The 18,022-nt window shown below is 33.1% G+C and overlaps 1 pseudogene; it reads left to right on the top strand.

Annotated features, from left to right (window-relative positions):
* The first annotated feature begins 1,018 nt into the window (after positions 1-1,018).
* LOC148119639 (zinc finger CCHC domain-containing protein 10-like) lies at positions 1,019-1,411 on the top strand (annotated as a pseudogene).
* The last annotated feature ends 16,611 nt before the right edge of the window (positions 1,412-18,022 follow it).

The raw sequence follows: 18,022 nt of genomic DNA on the forward strand, positions 1-18,022 counted from the left end.
GGTGATATAAACACATTCCTTTTATTATCATTTCTCAAATATGCTGTAATACTATAAAACAAATAAAGCAATAGATGATAAATCAGTGTTAATATTTATGAGTACTGTTTCAGATTAGTAATGAAATTCACTGTCATGAACCATAATAAAATCTCTGTTTTTTTTTTTTAATGGGAGTTAGTGATATTTTTCAGTAAAAGAGCAGAGTACACGTACATTTATCTATCGAACCATTTGGCCATTGACACAAAGTCTCTGAGCCAATTAATGCCCATGGTATTTGGTAACATTCCAGTAATACCATTCTTCAACCCTAAATTTGAATTTATTTTAATTTAAATAATACTTTTTTTCTCATCTGTTTGCTAATGTCACAAACAATCTTAACAACTAGGAAATAGTAAAATAAATGTGTTGAACTTACATATAGGTGTTGGATTGTTGACCATTATTCTTCAGTTTGTTGCAGGGCTACTCTGTGTGTTTTACAGAGGGCACAGATGTCAGTATGTATCATTCATGATCTGTCAATCCAATGAATTTTATTCAAATATGACCAGTCAGAACTGCTAGTCACTCATTTAAGTCACATTATTTATCTTACTGAAAACTGATGCATACTCTCTTTAACCATTTCTTTATTTTTGAAAACATTTTATGATTCTGACCTACATCATAAAGGCGTATTAAAATTTATTCAGTGTATTGTTAAGTTTATTTTTGTTTTAGTTGAATAATTTATTTATCTTTAGATTCAGGGCTTTATCCTGTGGAGCTGCAGTTTCCCTCCATGATCCACTGAGCTTTGTATCCTGATGATTATCCGTCTATTTCATATTGGAAAAGTAGTGGTAAAAATTACTGTGGTGAAAAATTTTCAACAAAGATCCATTAAATTTTGCCCAGGCTGATATGACCTTTTTAAGCCAATTATTTCTAAGCCTCCATTGTTCTTTCTTCACAGAACAAATCATTCATGATTTATCTCTGCAAGAAACGATTTTAAAAAAAAGTAACAATGACTGTGTATTGGTTCATAGCCTGGAAACCACACAGAGAGAATAAGGAAAATGTAAGGTGTCAGAAATGCTTAGAATTTAGACATTGCATTCATGATTCCATAGAAGAAGCTAAATACCTATATAAATTATAAGTGACTAAGAAAATAGAGTTAAATAATATTTTTAAAGAACAAAGAAATGAACTATTTGCACCAAAGCATCAGAGTAAGTAATGTAAATACAGTGAACATGATGAAAAGATCTAAATGTATAACTATGTCCAGTAGCTCAGGCAGTGACCATCAGCCTGTGAATCTTCAGCAGAGGGCAAATAGTCTACTACATTTTCTTGGAAGCACAAGAGCAATGATACAAGCTCCTATAGCTCATTCTTCTCATCTCTTCATTGACCTCTTTTTCCTCTCAACTTTTACTTAAACTCCTACTCCTTATAGCAGCAGCAGTACCAATGCAACTGGCCACTCTGAGGATGAGTAGCCAAGAAGACAAACAGAAACTCCTTTGCGCAGGACCAACAGGCTTAAAACATCAATGCAGCTCCCACAGCAGACTCTCAGAGATTCTTTCACATACAGGCTACCTGGTCAAATTTTCTAAAATTCAAAACTTTATAAGTAGTTTCCATTGCAACAAAGAAAATTGATAATAGATACGTAATTACTGTTAAGAGTGAACCTTATCTCTTTTTAAAGATATATTAGAAATATATGTGTAGAAAATAATCAAAACTGAAAACCAGTAAATGTCTCTCTGGAATGAATTTTTTTTTAAAGAAACTCTCTGTATGAGATGAAAATCTTATTTGGCTACATGGTAAGTGGTTAGAAAGGGTTTCCAGATAATGGATCAGAGCATCATACAGTGTTTCATATGTATTCTTGATTATGTTTATTAAGAAAGAATTAGCAACTACATTGTTACTATAACTATAGTTTTCCCACTGTTGATCATTTCTCTAATTGTGTTTGTGCCCAGAAAATTATTTGAATATTTGATCTTGAGTGTGTAAACTTAACACATAAAATATTTTGTGTAAACATAAAATAGCATAGGGAATGATCTAAGTTTAAAAGAAAATAAATTGTTTTTCATCTTATTTAGGCAATAATTTTGATTACTTTCTAATGTTGGAATTGTTTATGTAATAAAACAATGTATTAGTAGAACATACCTGAGCTTGTTTACTAATGCTGCCATCTGCAAGGCATGGCATTGACATTTCTTACCATTTCTGTGTCCTTACCTGCATTTTTATGAAGATTTATTCTTTTTAAATTTATTTGGTTTTTTTCTTATTGAAAGTTTTAAACTTCCATTTGTCATTTTACTTATTTAGTCAGTCCTGCTTTTCTATAGTTAGTAAATTGGATAGTTTTCTTATTAATTTCATTTTTCATTTATATTGCATATTTTACATTGTATGACAACTCATTAGAAAACTAAAAACCTTAAATTAATCCATATTGAAAACTGAGATATTGCATAAAGTACTAATAATTCATTAGTATTTAAGATTAGGCAATTATTTTGACTAGTAATAATTATATCAAAATGACTCTGCTAATTTTTTGGCAGGCACAAGAAACTGAAATATAACACCAGATTGTTTTGCGTTCACCATTGCAAAAACTATCTCTCTGCTTTTAATTTTCAAACCTGAACCTTTCAGTTGCTTAAAAATATTTCTATTCATGTGTGTGTGTACATGTGTGCGTGTGTGCATGTGTGTGCATGCACATGTGTGTAATTTGTGTGTATGTGGTGGTTTGAATAAAAATGATCCCTATTGGCTCACAGGGAGTGGTATTATTAGGAGGTGTGGCATTGTTAGAGGAAGTGTGTCACAGGATGGCAAGCTTTGAGGCCTCAGAAGCACAAGCCATGCTATATCTCACTTGATCTTTTTTCCTCCACTGGATCCAGATGTGAAATTCTCAGTTCTTTCCTGTATCATGGCTTCCTGAATGTTGCATGCTTCCAACAATGACAATAGTTAACTAAATCTCTGAAACTGCAAACCAACACCAATTGACAGTTTTCCTTTGTGAGAACTGTTATGGTCATGGGGTCTCTTCACATCAATAGAAACCCTAACCAAAAGAGTATATAAGTGATTGTGTGTGCATCACATACATTCAGGAGCTCTAGAAAGGTGTAAGATGTGTAAGATACTCTGGATTTGATGTTACCTACATTTTTGAGCTTCTATGTTAGTCCTAAGAACCAAACCCAGGTCTCTGCATGAGTTTTCTTACATGCTGGGCAATTCTTCAACCCTCTATTACCTTTTACAGTAATAAATTGTAAGATAAAATAATTCATTAAAGTAGTCTATATTCAGAATATTATGAATATGCATTATTTACACCTAGAGAAATACTTTGGTCAAGTGGTTCAAAAAGACGTTGGAATCTGAGAGAACTTTTTAAAAGATATATGAGGTCATAATCAGACAAACTACATCACAACTGTAAAGCATAGAAAAACAAATTCCATTCATAATAATAAAATGGTATGAGTTTTCAGTTCTCAGCATTTGTATACACTGGAATCATAACATGCCCACTTAATTCCTTTTAATTTTGCTTGTGTCATCTCAACTTCTTTTACTTTTATTTATTTAGCTATGGTTTATTTGTTTGTTTGAGTGCTTGTGTGCCCGTTTACCCTGCTATGTATGTAGATATTATAGGACAATTATCAGAAGTCAGTTTTCTCCTTGTCCGTGTGAAACCTCAGGACTGAACTCAAATCATTAGCTTTGGAGACTAGCAACTTTGTGTTGTGAATGATCTTACTGATACACCTGAGGTTTTACTTATGTATGCCAGTAGCTGGGGTATGGTGGTGACAATAGGAACAAACTAATTTACAAAATGTCATTTGCAGAGGATAATTAAGGAAAGGCTATGCCCATTTTAAGGCAGCTATTCCAGAAGACTCATACTACAATGATATGAATAGAGTAGTTGAAGGCGGAAGCAGGAAGGAGACTACCTTCATCAAGGGGCCCCATTTTCATCTGCTTCATTTATGTAACATTTGTAGCAAATTACACTTAAGTAGAACATTTCACACCTAGTAAAATATCGAATGCTACCATAGTATGTTGTAAAACATTGTGAGCAGAAACCTAATATAAGAGGTCAGGCTGGAAAAGAAAGATTCTGACTAAAAATAGATAGGAATCATATTTTATCTCAAAAACTCCAAGGAAATTGTAATCACCCAATATCAAGAATAACTGGACCATTGTTACCTAGAAAAAATAAACTGTTTAATTCTAAAAGGAGGAATGTGATAGTGGGCAACACAAGGTGTAGTGGTTTGAATCGGCATGACTTGTGGTGCCTGCACCATCTGGAACTGCAGTCTAGCAAGGGTCTGAGGGGTATGGGTCACTCTTGAAGCAAGAATGCCAATTTTATTGCAGTCCAGGACAGCTTATTTAGTGCTCTCCTTGACTAGTTGCTACTCCCTAGCTTTCAGGATTTTTCAGGTGCAAGCCCACTAGAAACCACTTCCTTATTATCAGGAACTCATGAGAGTCTTGTGCTCAGAGCAGCACAAGTATAGCACAACAAGTTGTTTAATCCAAAAGGCAAAGGGTCATAGAAAATTCAGGGTCTGAGGGTCTGTAGTCCCCTAACAATGACTCCTGTAGGCTCACAACACAATGTGTGGTGATTTGAGAAAGCATGACTCCCATGAGCTTTCAAAATGTAGTGGTTTGAATAAGCGTGGCTCCTGAAGGCTCACAAATTTGAATGCTTGGTCACTAGGTTGGGAAGCTAGTCAAAAGATAGGAGGTGTGGCCTTGTTGAGTAGATGTGGCCTTGTTAGGGGACGTGTGTCACTTGTGATGGATTTAGTATTTCAAACGTTCAAGCCAGGTCCGGTGTCTCTCTCTTCCTATTGCATTTATCTGGATATAGATCTGGATATAGAACTACTTCTCCAGCACCATGTCTGCCTACGTGTCACCAATCTCCCACCATGAAGATAATGGACTAGATATCTAAAGTATAAGTCAGGCCCAATTAAATGCTTTCTTTTATAAGAATTTCTGTGGTCATGGTGTTTCATTACAACAAAATGAAATTGATTAATTTAGAAGTTGGTACCAGAGAGTAGGGTATTGCTATAAGAGGCTTAACCATTCTGCTTATTATCGGAATGTAGATCTCAGGATTTGAGATTATGAAAACAGTTGAACACATTAAGCAGTGCTTAATGAATTATACTAGTGGGAGCATGGGAGACAGAGCTGAGGAGCACAATTTGAACTGTGGGGATATGGCTAAAGATATCTTAGGAGAGAAAAATATTAGTAAGTGACCTAAAGACTGTTTTTATGATGTTTTACAAAGAATGTAGCTGCTTTTTGCCCTTGTCCAGTTCATTTGCATGAGATTACATTAAAGAGTTTGCAATTAATGACAATGGCAGAGGAGATTTCAAGACAGCAGTGTTTAGACTGTATTCCGTGGTTATTAGTGACCACTGTTATGCAGATATACTTTTTAAAAAAAAGCAAACTAAGGAAGAAAAAGAAAAATTTTAAGTTTGTGTAGAAAAGGAACACCAGAAAGCATAACAAAGCTGAGTCCAGTGCCCAAAGAGATAGAAGTTTAAAGGAAATCCTTATGCTAACAGGAATAAAATGAGTAGCAGCCTCAGGACAAGACTCAACCCAAGTAAACTTCCAATTTATGGAAAGGAAAGGAATTAACGAAAAGCTTAAGCAGCAAATAAGAAGAGTGAAAAGTTTGTGAAAATGCATATGAACAAGGGTCAGTTCAAGCCCTAGCGAGCAGAAGAACTTGTCAGATTTGGCCATATGGATTTGGTTTTAGAGTCACAGATACTGTGACTGGGGAATCTCCATCTGCTAGTATGGACAACGGTTGAGGTCAGGCATGTTTCAGGGATTTTCCTGAATGGAGGGTCAAAAAGAGCTGTAGACAAGGTGTAGCAACAGCCCAAGAGAGAGAACTCTGTTTCAGCCAACAAAGCTGAGAGGAGTTAGAGATCTGGATAGCGCTTTGAATTAGACATGGACATGTAGAGGTTATAGTTTGCACTGGTGGTTTTTGGTCTTGCTTTGGTCAAGTATTTCCTCACTATGCTCCCTCTTTTGAAATGGTAATGTATATTTCTGCCACTATATCTTCAAATATATAATTCGCTCTTTAATTTTTGACTTTACAGGGGCTTATAGTTAAGAGATTGCCATAAACCTTGGAAACCACTTTGAACATGGGACATTAAAGACTTTTACTTTTAAACTACCATTTAAAAGTTGAGACTATTATAGACGATGAGGTGTTTTGAAGGTAGAATGAAAGAATTTTTTGCATTATGATATGACTATGTGGGTCTATGAGAGCCATGGAGTCAAATGTGGTAGTTTGAATAAAAATGACCCCTACATGCTCATATATTTGAAGTCTTGGTCATTAGTGTGGGGCACTAATTGAGAGAGATTAGGAGGTATGGTTTTATTCGAGTATATGTAGCCTTGCTGGTAGAAGTGTGTCACTGGAGGTGGTTTGGGGATTTTGAAAACTCAAGCCAGGCCAAGTGTCTCTCAAGCCCACAGATCCAGATTTAGAACTGTCAACTACTACTTTCCCAGCACTATGTTTGCCTGCATGGCATGCTATTCCATGCCATGAAGAAAATAGGCAAAACTTTCGAAACAGCAATCTCCAATAAAATTCGTTCTTTTATAAGAGTTGGTATGGTCACAATGTCTCTTCATAGCAATAGAACACTGACTAAAGTTCAGAGAAAGGTGAGATACAAATAAGAGATTTTACATCTTTTTCATATGAAAGAATAGAATTAAGATAAAAGTCAATACTTCGAAATGAGGTTGAAAAATGCATACAGCCAGTTAGGCTGCACTGTGCTCCTGCGTCATCAGTAGTAGTCAGTTTATTGAGCAATGCACCCATTGAAGTTATAAAGGCCCAACTCCAGAGTAGCAGATGATAGAAAAAAATGTTTCACCTGATATATTTTATTTGTAATTTACATATGAAAATATTGAAAACACTGATTTGAAAATGAATTATAGTAATAAAATGATTTAATGTTTTCTTTTATCAAGCAAAAATACCATGACAACAGCATTGTATACTTAGATAAACCTAACCAAAATTAATACAGATGAATGTAAGATTATTTTTCTCTCAGTATAGATGCTATTTTTTCTCTTATTTCTTGCTTTATGCTTTAATGAAAGCCATGCATCATTGCTTTAAGTGAAGTAAAGCACAGGATAAAAGAGAACATTGCTATTAACCTCTAACATTAGTGTGTTTGGAGGCAGCGACAAGTTTAATAACTCAAAGATAAAACACTCAAAGTGTAATTACCTAAGCCTGCTTCACCGTGGCACATTAACATAGGGTAATAAACTTTAGTCTATTTTCACAGAGGGATGAAATCATAGTCCATAATCAATTGTATCCATTTGGTGGCTCATGGAGTGACTGCTCTTTCAAAAGGAGGTCATCATCTTATGTTTCACTTTTGTCAAATGATACAGTGCTTCAGCTTATTGTTACAGAAAACTGATTTTAAAAAATTCAGATTCAAAGTCAACATCTAGACCTCACTTAAGCCTTCTTTATTTTTTATATCTAACTTAATCCAACAATTATTTGAAATTATTTGAAATTCAAGTTATATATTATTTTAACATCTCAGCTTATTTGAATCTCCAAAATAAAATTAGTATTTTTAGGGTGAATAAAAAAGGGAGATGTGTCAGAATATACCACGTGTTACGTAAATATAAAACATGTTTTGTAAGAAAATAGTGTTTCCTATAAAAAGAAATATGAAGAATAGTTTTCTTTTCTCCCCACTCCTGATTAATTTCCTTGTTTATATCATTTTTGGTCACATAGTTTTCTTTCATTGTAAAACATTAAAGAAAAAATTTTAAAAACATACAAATTGAATTATAGAAACAAATTACTCACTACTTTTTAGTTTTAATCATAATTAAATGTGAGCTTTACAGTTGATATGGAACTATATGAATATATTTATGAGGGTTTGACATGCATTTTCACTTTCTCATAACATGATTTTGAAGTTAGGCAGTGGTGGCACACATCTTTAACCCCAACACTCAGGAGACAGAAGCAGATGGATATCTATGAGTTCAAAGTCAGCCTGGTCTATAAGTGCTAGCTCAAAGCCAAGAAGCCTTGTCTCAAAAAACCATGATTTTCAAAATTAAATATTTCTAAAATCTACTTACAAATCTGAATGTATAGTCTTAAATTAAATTAAACAATAACTCTAAGTAAAAATTAAAATATAAAAGTGTTTTTCTGAAATAATCCTTTATATTTTTAGCAATATAATCAAATGTGGTTTTGTAGAATAAACTTTCTAATGCAACACATAATATCAAGGTTAATTAAGAAAACAGAAACACAGTAGAAATAATCATACAAATTTTAGCAAGTTGATGATAGATTTGTTATTGGCAAAATTTTATCAGTTATCCCGAAGTAGGAGAAAATATTCAGATATAATATTCCACTTCAATTCCTGAGGTTTTGTATAAAACTGGGGTATTGTGAGAAAAAGTATACTTGTAAATTTACTTAACTTTTAAGGACTGAAAAAATCACAACCAAGACAATTTCAAATTTTATATTTATCATCATCAATATTGTCATTATAATCTTTCTCTTGTTCACTGTGCTTTTGCATTTTTGAGACTATATATATATGTGAAGTTAACTATTCAAAAATATCTAAAGATTTTCTCCAGATGGTTTTGTTTTCTAATCATAATGATGTGCAATAATTTGACTTTTTTATTTTTAATTAGTATTTTGTCTTTCAATTTCTCCATAATGTATTCATATCTATTTATAAGAGTAGACAGTTTATTCCTTAAAATAATATGTAAGCTTAAAGAGTAATCCATGGCAGTCTTTCTTTAAATAACTACAGAAATAGTTATTAAGACTATCATAATGCCTTCTGCCTATATTGTTTCTTAATCATCAGAGTATGATAAAGGTATTGGTTCAATTCTGTATTATTATAAGTAAATAGAATTAACTAAAATAACATTTTAGTACTCTGTTGGTATTTATCACTATAGTAGAGTTTTTCTGGGCATACTAATTTAAATATAATAAAAATTCCTTCTCTAAATATTTTATATTTATTAGTTACATTTAAATGTATATGAGATTGTGGTTAAGTGTGTGTGTGTGTGTGTGTGTGTGTGTGTGTACAAGCCAATAGAAGTTGACAGAGGGTTTTAGATGCCAAGGAGTTTGAATTTCAGAGACTTATAATCACCTGACATCAGTGCCAATAACTGAATTTGAGTTCTCTGATTTGATATTATGGTGAAATCAAGAAGCTTGTTTTTCAAAATATTTTATTGGGGGTAGAGGCAGCATAAAATCTTACTATGTAACTTAGGCTGGCCAGGAACAACTTGCTTTATAGTACAGTATAGCATTGATCTCACAAAGACATGTCTTCTTTGTCTCCCAAGTGCTGGAATTCAAAGGGTATGCTTTCATGTCAATCAAAGTTGCTTAGTTTACATATATGTTCTACTTTACATGGACAGTATTTATAATTTAAAATATCAATATAAATTTACTCTAAACAATAGTTTAATTGAGTAGTCAGTTATTCCATTCAGTTTTATTTTATTGCAAAATTCAAGAGAAGGAAATGAGAAGTCAGATTATACTGTTTGACCTTTTATAATGCTCAGTTGGCTCTAGTACACTTTTCACATAACTAATGCATGAACGATGTTATATAAAGTAAACAAGAGAAATTAGTAACAGTAGGAGGGAAACTTAATCTAAGATAATGACACTATTTGAATATCAGTAGGAATTCAGTGAGAACAAGATGATTAATAGATATTCAATTATTCCAGAGCAAAGAATGAGAGAATTGGAACAAGGCATAAAAATACTTTTAACTTCTGCAAATAAAAATATTATTGAGTTCCTTATGAAAAGTACAATATTTAAAAACTAAAGAATAATGTTTCTATTGTGTGTATGAATAATTCGTTCATTAAAATTCTCAACTCATGTTGCCTTTCATATTTATAGAGAATAGTACAGAAAATGTTTATACTATTCATTAATCTGCCACCAAATTATCAAGGAACGAGATTCAAACCTGAGGTTTATTTTACTTTGATCTTTATTGCCATAATAATTTTAATAACTGGTTTATAATAACACGCCACTATTTTAAAAGTATATTGGTATTTTGTAATTTATAATAACCAAATGTGTGCAGTTTTCAATATATCCTGCATGTTATATGTTAAAATTTTAAAGGATTATTCCATATCCATCTGCATATGGTCAGCACTAATTGGACTCAGTGGGCTAAATAAGTAAGAGAAAGAAACATGAGTTCTGGAGTGACATATAATAGGAAGGAGCATGGAGTAGTTGTAGAAGAAAAGTAACAGTTAGATATAATTAAGATATGTATTGTTTAGGCTAGTTCTTTTTCAACTTGAAACAAGCTAGAGCCACATGGCTCACATATCATAAAAGTGACTCCATCAGATTGGCCTGGAGGCACATCTGTATGGGGCATTTTATTGATTAATGATTAATCTAGAAGGGTCCATATCACTGTGAGCATTTAGATACTTAGATAAGTCTTTCCTTCCTTCCTTCCTTCCTTCCTTCCTTCCTTCCTTCCTTCCTTCCTTCCTTCCTTCTTTCCTTCCTTCCTTCATTCCTTCCTGTCTTTCTTTCTTTCTTTCTTTCTTTCTTTCTTTCTTTCTTTCTTTCTTTCTTTCTTTCTTTCTTTCTTTCTTCCCCTCTTCTAGTATATTCCCTAAGCTTTAGGTATTGTGGTATAAATGTTCTTTAAATGGATGACACCCAAATGACACTTAGTTTCAGATGTTTGATCAATAGCTAGTATTTGTACTCACCTGTGCTCTACTTATATCTGAGAGTAGCATTTGAGTATACACATATATATTTAGAAGACAGCATGGGGCCATGGCAGTTTAACTACAGAGTAGTAGTAAGTCCTCAGTGTGGAATGAGACATTTTTATTCATTTATAAACTTTGTTTATAGTACAGACAGGAAAATTACGCTTTGGTGTTGCCATAAATTTAATCAGGAAACTCTTGGTTACAACAATACCATGCTTTTTCCATATTGTATTATTTGACACATCTTGTCTAACAAGTTGGTACTATTCTTCATAGGTTAGCCAACTAGTATAATCTAGTATGAAAACTAACGAAAAGAAAGACAGCTATCAGCCAATTTCCAACTTATTTTCATTATACATCCCAACCAACGTGTGTGGTGTCCTCAGGAAGAAGTTACATCAACTGCTTATGGTAGGCAAGCAAGAGGAAAGGCAAGAGTTTGTGTTGTTTGGGTGGCTTCTAGAACTTACCTCACTAATAACTCAGGAGGAAGCATCCTTTCTTGAAATTACTGAAACTTTACTTTAAAACCTTCAGTATTTATGAACAACATTATCTAGACATAGTGGAGAATATCATGTTTACAATACTTTCAAATGTCTTCTTAGTTATTAGGTAAATAATTAGTCAGTGTCACACATGAGCCATGGTGCATGGCTTTGCTGTGGAAGTTGGAGGATAACTTAGGGAGTTCAGGTGTCCTTCAACCATGTTGGTTCCTATGATCTATTTCAGACACAAAGACTTGATAGCAAATGTCTTTAGTTGTTGAGATATCTTACTGGTTTTAAATTTACATTTTTAATTGGTCTGCATAGTAATAGCTACCAGATGGCCTTTTCATGAAGATTTACTTTATTTACATGCTGCCTAAATCCCTCCCCTATTGTCCAGTTCCTATTATTGTCTAAATTTTTTGACACACAGTAGTTCTGCAACACTACTTTTGTTATCAATAATGCTCTACATCCTTCCCTTAAGGCATCTGCTTAGGTCATGGCACTTTCTTAGTCTTTTGGCTTCTATAAAGATATGAAGTTTAACATCAGATCTAAAGATTGAAAGGTAAAATTCACATAGGAAAGAGAAAGTGTGGTGTGTGAATTTCTGTGCCCAAGTTTCCATTTAATGTTGATTATTTTCCCGCAGTTCCACTTATTTACCTAGAAAGTTCACTTACAGTTTCACTTACCTTTTATGTGAAAAAAATCCCAATGAACATCTGCACAATATTTTTTATTACTAGTGTATCAGTTTATGAAAAAGTCATACAATAGCATTAAAATATACACTACAACTGACCTAGCAAAAAAGGGGAAAAACCTCTGCAATGAACAGTTTAGAACTCTGAAAAATTAAGTTGATACAGGTGTTATAATATGGAAATTCTTTCCAAGATCACATATTAGCACAATTACTATTTTGAAAAGAACTATCCTACAGGAAAAAAATTAATAAATTCAACACTATAGCAAACTAATCCCAAATCTATTTAAAGAGAAAAAGAAAAATGAAATAAAATCCATATGGAAATTAAAAAGACCACATGTAGCCAAATCAATCTTAAGCAAAATGAACAGTGATGATGGATGACCATTGCAGATCTCAAGTTGTTCTACAGAATATTTGTAAAAAGAAAAAAAAAAAACAAAAACAACATGTTACTAGGGTAGCAGACACAAAGATAAATGAGATTGAACATAAGTCTCACATTTAACTACATGCAATTACAACTAATTGATGTTTAACAAAGTTTCCTAAAATATACACTGGAGAAAAGACAACATCCTTCAACAAATACTCTTGTGTAAAATGGATATCTACACATAAAAAGGAAATGTGTTTTTTTCCTTGCACAAAAATAAAATCCAAAATAAATTCAATATGCCAATTGCAAACCCAGGCTCTGAATCTGTGGAGAAGAGAGGGATTTCAATGCAAGATGTAATCATGGGTAAGGCTTTCAAAATAGTTCCCTTGTCACTTAGAAATATAGCCAACAATTGACAAAAGGAACCTCATACAATAGATACTTTAGTACACTGACAGAAGCAATTAGCTCAGAACTTGACAACTTAAAGAGGGTAAACGTATCTGACACATCTTGCACATCCAACAGAGGATTAATATCCAAAATACATATATAACTCAAAAAAATGAAATGATTACAAATCTAAACAGAGCTCTGTAGGTGGAGATTTCCTATCCCACAGCCAACCTCAAATAAACACACTGAGACTTAATATTATTTATAAATTCTTGGACAAGCTCAGATTTGTTACTATCTAGCTCTTACATTCAAATTTAACCCATGTTCCTTATTTCTGCTCTTCCATACGGCAGTACCTTTATTATCAAGTCATACTCATCTCCTGCTCCTTCTGCAACTGGCTGGTAATTTCTCTGACTTCACCCTTCACCCTCCTTCCATTATCATTTTGGTTTTCTCACCTAAACTTATTCTGTTCTATTCTGCTATTGGCCAGTCAACTTAATTATTAAACCAATTACAGTGACAAATCTTCACAGTATACAAAGGGGTTAGTCTACATCATTTCCTCTTTTTGTCTAATTAAAAGTAAGGTTCTAACTTTAACAGAGTAAAATTATATACACTAATAATAGTCATTATGAATTATAGTTATAATATCCAGTCCATTTGTATTCATCAAAATTAGAGAAAATGTTTTATTATCTATCTTACTTGACTTGGTGAGTCTAAAGTTTTATATCTAATTTATCTTTTACCATAACAAAGAAAAACTATGACTATCTAGTCTTCAACTTTGTAAAAGACCCTAGAAGGATATAATATTACCTGACAATAGGTACATCTCACGTTTTAAATAGTTGCCCAAAGATATTCTGTAATATTGTGATATCCATCTTTGGTCTACTGGCCTAGAATATCTGACAGACTTTTTTTAGAAGCAAGAAATTTTGAAAGACTGTCCTACCTTGTCTTGGAAAAGTTTGGCAGTCTCTTTTTTTTATCCTTCTGGTTCAATTTCAATGGTTACTCTTAGCATTTGAGGCAAAGACAGTTTCTTTACCCAGTGACTAGCTTTTGACACAGAGAAATCAAACTCCATATATGGAGTTTCCTTGATGGCCATCATCTTCTCTAAAGTAAATTGATGCTTACAGAATCAGATATGTCTCACTGTAATGAATAGCCTTATGTTATTAAAACATTTAAATGCCACATTTTGTAGGTTTTTGAAGTATTTGATGGCCACCTATCAATCTGAAGACATCTGTATATAACCTTGAAAACATACCTAACATGACCCTAAATTCTGTTATTATAGATGACTATTAGTTGTATTTCTTGACTATGGGTGATTATTATAAATGACTATCAACTTGTATTTCTTAATTACACATTAATTGTTTAATGAGTTATATAAACACAACACTTTAAACAAATTAGAAATATACAAATGGTATACCAAAATTAATTTAAATTTGTATCAGATATCCATACCAATAAAAAATATATATAAGACTAGTAGTTGTTTTCTGGATTAAGGTAGATTCAATGATGTACCCTTTTATCCTAACATTCTATATTCACCCTTTTTCTTTACAGAAAGAGAACCTTGAATTTATTCTCCTTTGTTCAGCTCCCCCCCCCCCCGGGCATTACTAATAACAACTAGTTACAAAACTAATACTCTTTAAACGATAATAAATATTCATACTTTTGGGAATGTGGCTGTAGTTCTCTAGACTACTTCCTGTTGATGGGAGGCACTTATAATCTTTGGGGGACTCTAAGAAATTTTGGGATTGTGTTGAAATCCTGACTGAAGTATTCTATGAGATTGGATTTTCTCATCCAGCAGCACTGAAGCTATTCTGCACGCAGAATTCTGAGGAGACTGCAACAGAGGCATTTTGAAATTCTGAATCAACTGGGCCATTCTTTTTCTTTGGTGTGTGGTCCCCTTGCTCTGAAAACACACAAACACTAAAAGATAACATATATATCTGCCTTAATACAAGACTAGATTGTTCATTATACAAAAGTCAGTGAATTAGTTTTTATGTGTTTCAGCAGGTAAAATATATATTATATATTCTGTACTTTTTATAGGATATTTTTCAATATCTGTAGCCAGGATTTCAGGGGGTTTTCCTTTATCAAGCCTGAGTTTTCTTAACCCAGAATGAATTGATAGCCTCTCATTTCATATGGAAACAAAAGCATAACCTCTCACTTAAAGCAATATATCTTTTGATCTAATTTTTGAAATAAAGAGAATTTAAAAAAATTATAGATTGGTTTCATCTATTAGCTTCCATAATCCATAGGTGGATCAAGAAGAACCCTGTAGGAAAAGGAAAGGAGGATTATAGGAGCCAGAGGGTCCTAGGACACCACAAAAACACAACCCACAGTATCACCTATGAGTAAGGCTTATAGAGGCTCACAGAGAATGAAATTGAGCAACAAACATGAACCTTATAATAGCCTTATCAGGGTCCTGTGCATATACCTAATGTTTGTGTAACTTGGTGTTCTAGTTGAACTTCTAACAATGAGAGAAGGAGGTGTCTCTGACTCTTTTGCCTGTGCTTGGGACCTTCTTTCTCTTAATGGTTTGCTGCACCTGCTGTCATATGAGTTTGTGCCTAGTCTTACTGTATCTTGTTAGGCATGTTTGGTAGATATCCCTAGGAGATCTGCTCTTTCTTATTTTCTTATTTGAAGGGGAGGATTAGTTGATCTGAGGGAGAGAGAAGATGAGGGACTGGGGCAGGGGAATGAGAAGAAACTGTGATCCAGATCTAGTGCATGAGAGAAGGATGAAAGGTTAAAAAATATAAAGAATGAAAACTACACAGTAAATGTTATTATATTACCTCATTTGTAAACACTTTTATAGGCCTTTACTCTTACTTAATTAGTTACTTTCTCAAAGTCTTTGGTTTACTTTCTGTTGCTGTTTTGATTTTATTATTATCTCTTTATTTTTTGAGATTATAGTATATCATTGCCCTTTTTCTTTTCTAAAAAATCACATGTATATTTATTCTTGATTTTTTTTCAAATTTATGGTTTTTTCATTGATTGCTTGTATTTATAAACAAACAACATTATACAGATGTAATATTTGATATGGTAATTAGGCTAGAGATTTATTAGATGGGACTAAAAGTTGTTAAATGTGAAAATCCCATTAACAAGGTGGTCAATGCAGACAATTTCCAATCTCTCAGCCAAGAAAACTTTAAAATAATCTAATGAAATGAATTTGTACAAGAAATAGAGTTCTAATTAGCAGAGTGCTTCCTCTTGCTAAAGAATAGAACCTACATGCTAATAATGGAAGAGGAATTCTCAATCGGTCCACACCTACACAAAAAACTTCTGGCAGCTAATGAATGTTGAAAGAAAGTAAATTAGTCTCTCCCAGAGATGAATCATGAATTCTTGTCCAATATAAAGTGATTGTTTCTGAAATCATATTCAAAAAAGAACAAAATGAATAAAAGGTACTCAAAGATTATATTTAAATATCTATGCACACACAAATATAACAATACATTTGCAAATGTACTTAGAAGATTATATTTAAATATTCATGCATATACAAGTATGATATATAAATTTGAATATATTTACTATAGATTTCAATAAACACATACATATTTATGTATCTATGCATTTTTTATCAAAGTAAAATTTATAACCTTCAATTTGAGAAGGACTCAAGGGGAAAACAGGAAAATTTGAAGGGCAGCAAAGGAAAATAGTAATTTTTAATAAACAAATAAAACAATAACAAATATATAGCATCTCTGAAAGAGTTTAATTCATTAAGCTTATGACTATTAACATATAGAAAAATCACAGACACAATTTTTTAAAAATAAAAAGCAAGAAGCAAAATTCTAAGTCCTTTGAGAGTGTCAGTTTACAATGCAGCTTCACAGTATGGAGACACTGTGTAGTTCCCATGACCGCAGTGTGTGTTCTCGCTCCAGTTCCAGCATTTTCAGTATTTACAAAACTTTTTGTGTTTTATTATGCTTTCTCTGTTTGTTAACCACTGAGATGTGCTAATATTGTCTTCCACAAGGTTCTCTTGTAGCAGTTTACTAAAGAGTATTGAATACTCATTTCATGACTGATAATTGTTTTTTATATTCTGTCCCAGAAATAATTAATATGTCTTTAGATGCTGCAACATTGGAAGCAGCATGCTTTTATTTTCAAATATTTTTCAGTACACAGAATTTACTAATTTATTCCTTTGCTTTTGACTTTTATGGATGAGAGAATTATTAAACTGTTTGGCAAATTAACTGTGATACTGGGGAATAGTTGAGCTGTGCTTTTCTCTGAGTAGAATATTGTTTATAACATTTTGAAACTTTTTTGGTTTAGGTGGTAAAGATCCTTGGGATTATATCAAACTATTGATCCAATCTCACTTACCCAAGTATTGGGACTATTAAACACCATATTTAAAAGTATTTGTTCTTTTAATTTTTCTCCCTGAAAGTACTTAAATTTATGGAAACTTCATAGATTACACATAAAGTAGTGTACTAAATTCTTTTTTTGTAATTTTATTAAATTATAAAAGTTTCCATTTCCGCCCCTCCTCCCACCACCCTCCCACTCCCCCCACTCCCTCTCCTCCTCCCTCTCCTTCCCTAAGAGCAGTCAGGGTTTGCTGCCCAGTGGGAAGTTCAAGTTCCTCCCGCCTCCCTCCAGGTCCAGGAAGGTGAGTGTCCAGATGGACTGGATACGCAAAATCTAGCATATGCAGAGGAAACAAGTCCCAGTGCCATTGTCAATGGCTTTTCAGAAAGACTCCAGGCAAGCCACATTCAGAGAATCCGGCCACATTCAGAGAATCTGGTTGGATCACGTCCTCGTTCAGTCCCAGTCCAACTGGCCTTGGTAAACTCTCATTAGATCCGTCCCCTTGTATCAGTGGGTGATCACATCCCTCGCAGTCCTTATTTCCTTTTTCATTTTCTTCCTCCTTCTGCTCCT

Source organism: Myodes glareolus, chromosome 15, assembly GCF_982192425.1.
Source record: "Myodes glareolus chromosome 15, mMyoGla1.1, whole genome shotgun sequence".
NCBI lineage: Eukaryota > Metazoa > Chordata > Mammalia > Rodentia > Cricetidae > Myodes > Myodes glareolus.